At 36.2% G+C, this 4197-nt stretch overlaps 1 pseudogene; it reads left to right on the plus strand.

Annotated features, from left to right (window-relative positions):
• The first annotated feature begins 1318 nt into the window (after positions 1 to 1318).
• LOC116877528 lies at positions 1319 to 1503 on the plus strand (annotated as a pseudogene).
• The last annotated feature ends 2694 nt before the right edge of the window (positions 1504 to 4197 follow it).

The raw sequence follows: 4197 nt of genomic DNA on the forward strand, positions 1-4197 counted from the left end.
GGGTGGCTCAGTAGGTTAAAGCCGCTGCCTTCGGCTCAGGTCATGATCCCGGTGTCTTGGGATCGAGCCCCGCATCGGGCTTTCTGCTCGGCGGGGAACCTGCTTCCTCCTCTCTCTCTGCCTGCCTCTCTGCCTACGTCTGATCTCCGTCTGCCAAATAAATAAATAAAATCTTAAAAAAAAAAAAAAAAAAAAGTAGAGGACCACAAACTCAAAGATCCCTGTCTTGCTGAATTCAATTAGAAATCAATAATTTCAGGCACCTGGGTGGCTCCGTTGGTTAAGTGACTGCCTTCGGCTTAGGTCATGATCCTGGAGTCCCAGGATTAAGTCCTGCATCCAGCGCACTGCTCAACAGGGAGTCTGCTTCTCCCTCTGACTCTCTCCCTTCTCATGCTCTCTCATTCTCTCTCTCTCATGTAAATAAAATCTTAAAAAAAAAAAAAAGAAATCAATTATTTCACAGGCAAAAATGTTTCTCTGTATATCAAATATACTTCAGCAACATGCAGATAAATAGCCAGGATGTTACCTCCTAGAAACTCAAACTCATATACCCTTATATGAGGAGACCAATGGGAATGAGTCAAGGAGCAGACAGAGAGGGACAAGCAGACACTATGCTGAGTGTGAAGCCCCACATAGGGCTCATCCCAGGACTGTGAAATCACAACCTGAGCTGAAACCAAGAGTCAGACGCTCAGCTAACTAAGCCACCCAGGTGCCCCAGATGTTCAACCTTAATTTAAAGCAAAAATGCTAGCAATAAAAACCAAAGACTCCTAAAATGTCTATAAAAACACTGTGGAAGTTACAGTAGAGTATCTGTTACCAAACTCAGAATTCTTGTCATACCCTGAATTCAATCTATTTTCATTATAGTTGTCATTTCTTCACAGTTATCAAGAGAAATTTTTTCATCTTTTGTTCTTGATAGAGCTTAAAGGAAGCACTTAGATCAACATTTATTCTCATGTCATTTTTAAATTTTTATTTGCAAGTGGTGTATAAAATACTTTATTTCTAAACAAGAAGCTAGGGGCACCTGGGTGGCTCCATCAGTGAAGCATTAAGCATCTGCCCTCCCAGAGTCCTGGGATCAAGCCCCATGTTGGACTCCTTCTTCAGCAGGGATCCTGCTTCTCCCTATCCCTCTGCTGCTCCTCCTGCTTGCGCTTTCTCTGTCAATTAAATTAAAAAATATATATATTTAAAAAATAAACAAGTAGCTACCATCATATTTAACGCACAAACAGGACTATCATTAATAAGCCCAACCAAATTAAAGAATTAAGATTTTCTTAAAAAAAGGAAACCTAGCTTTGCGCAGTGGAAGTATGGTAGCCAATGAGGTTTATCCGAGGCGCGATTATTGCTAAAAAAGTAAACTTATGCCATTTCTCAGCTATACATGTCTATTAAAAGGAAAACATTTCCTTTTGACAAGGAATTTGAGTAGATATTAAAAGCTTAGAGGGAAATTATTGCAAAGATTCCCTGACTTAACAGAGGAGTAAGATGTTGTAGGATTCAGAAGTAATATCAAAGACTCAATTTATTATGGTAAAAAGACTTACTTGTTGTGGTTTTTTTGTTTGTTTGTTTTGTTGTTGTTGTTGTTTTTTTCTTTCTAGCAAACTAGTAGAAGCACATAACCAGGATTTATCCTTCTACACAGTTGTTTTTGATCCAGGATTATGTAAGAAAAAAGAGAGTGGGATGTGGTACTTAACCAAAAGAGAACAAACAGTTGATGGGGTCTGGACTTTAAGAAAGGTAACTTTTGACAGAAAACAGTACTGATTATGGAGAAAATAAGAGTTGATAGAGCAAATGGTTGGAGGAATACAGAAAGAGTAGAAAGTAGTAAAAATCTGTGGAATAAGCTTCGAATCAGGGTTTTATTAAAGGAAAAGCCATTTTTCTGGAAGCAGCCTCAGGGTTAGGAGAGAGATAATAGGTAAGCTGTAGGAAATGGATATTCTCAAAGGAGAATAAACTGGCAGCTAAGGACAGGAGGTAAAGAATTTATCAATCATAGAATGACTGGAGTTTCAAAGGACACAATGGGAAAATTTGAAAGAAGAAGGTGTCAATTTAAGTCACTAGAGAGGAAGCTTATAGCATTCTGTGTCTGTAGATAATCAATCAAGGTATAGGTAATGTTATCAGTTTAGGCATGGAATAAGAAGAATGGAATAACTCTCATGGCAGACATCATTGACTGATGAGTGGCTATATATTAAATCACATTGGTCCCCAGTGTCACACTGAAAGCTCAAAACTAAGTAAATGCCTTCTCAATTGGTCTAAAGGCTATGGTGCGGTCAGGATAAGTTATCACACCAGGTGGCTAAGAGCAAATAATATGTTCATTTGGCACTTGTTCCTTTCCCATAAAGCCCTGATGCACAGCAATGGGCAGAGAAGCCTGGGATGGTACAGCAAGATTTGCAACTTCTGTCAAATCATATCATCTCTTGCATGTGGCTTCTCTGCTTTGCACTGCTCGAGGGCATGTTCCTTGAAATGAAATTTTGAGGGACCAAATGTCTCCTTCCAAATGTATTAGGATGGTGATACATATTTGAAGTAGTTCTGCCAGCTATATTCTGTATTTTCAAGAAACCTGGACTTGGAAAAGGTAAAGCCTTATTTCTGTGGTTCTTGTCATATTATAAGAGGGAAAAAGGAAAGAAAGTGAGCAGGGACAAAGTTGACCACGTTTATTTGGTGAAGCAACCAAATTCATGTAATACAAATTTCTTGTTTCTTTCATTTAATTTAATGTTCAATGATATAAATATATTATGTCCTGGTGTTTATACCTTTGTACAGGATGTATATGGGTTGTTTATATATCTGAACTAAATTTGACATTGTTATGATTTCTGCCTCTTGTAGGTGCCCAATGATTGAAAAAAGTATTTCTGAAAATTTAAACAGCAGAACTAGAGACAACATTATAAAATCACTTGAGATTAAGTGGACAGAGATTATTTCATCATTTGTCAGTATCTTATGGATAGTTAGATAAGGATAAATTCTAGAGAATTTCTTTTGTAACTATAACCTGGAATTAATGTTTCCAAGACACAGTTCTAGGAAAATGTATTAATAGGTACAATGTTTTGATTATGTAATTAACACCTTCTCATTGACTGTTACCAATCCTAAAGTGATTCTTTCAGATTATTTGGGAATTGATTTTTTAAATCCTATGTTTACCACAACTATTTCCTAAATGTGTTTTGAAGTGATAAGATCCAGAACTTAAAAAGGCTAACCTAAATGTATATAGTTCTTATTCTTCCAGTAATATTTAGCTGTGTATATAACTTTAAGTGATTATCCTTTTTCCACTGGACTATATTATTAATAGACTCACCTGGATTTATATCTCCTCTGGCTAAAGTCAGACTAAAGTGAGGCTAAAGTGAGACTCACAGAATTTACTAATTTGAAGAATCTGTCAAGAAGCCATAAAGAATGGAGAGATAAGGGAGAAAACACACACACGAAAAAACACAAACACACACCATACCTCCTTTTCTGACTATATTTTCCCCTTCATTTCACCTTTCCAATGAAACATAAAATCTGCTTTCTTATTCCTGCAATTCCAATACTTAGAATCTCTCTGCTACTACAAGTTACCAATATGATTACTTCTAGGGCACTGTTTTTGATACTAAGATAGTGGATCATGATCCATTAGTGGGGTTGTAGAACTAATTTAGGGTTAAAAATTAAGTAGTACAGAATTGAAAATCTAAGTGTATCCAATGCAGTAAGAATAGTATTATTTCATGAGCCTTTAGTTTCAGTAATGATTGTGAATGTGTGTTCATGTGTACATATGCATGTGTCCCTGCACATATCCTGCTTTGCAATGTATGCTGTACTTATAACTCAGGTTCATGTTCAAAAACATTTGAAAATAATGTCTTAGAAAGCAGATATTCATCCTTAAATATTTGATTTTTACAAACCCATGACTATGAAACTTTGGGTGCTACCACTTACCTCTATAGGAAATAACCCATTATACTATTTTGCCCCATATTATATCCTATAATGTCATGTTGCCTCTATTTATATGCCTGCATTTTTTTGATGAGGTATATTACTTTGATAGAACATATTGATTTGTTAATTCATCTTCATAACTAACAATTTTAACTGACTGGCATATAA

Source organism: Lontra canadensis, unplaced genomic scaffold, assembly GCF_010015895.1.
Source record: "Lontra canadensis isolate GAN:19392208 unplaced genomic scaffold, GSC_riverotter_1.0 scaffold52, whole genome shotgun sequence".
In the NCBI taxonomy this organism is placed as follows: domain Eukaryota; kingdom Metazoa; phylum Chordata; class Mammalia; order Carnivora; family Mustelidae; genus Lontra; species Lontra canadensis.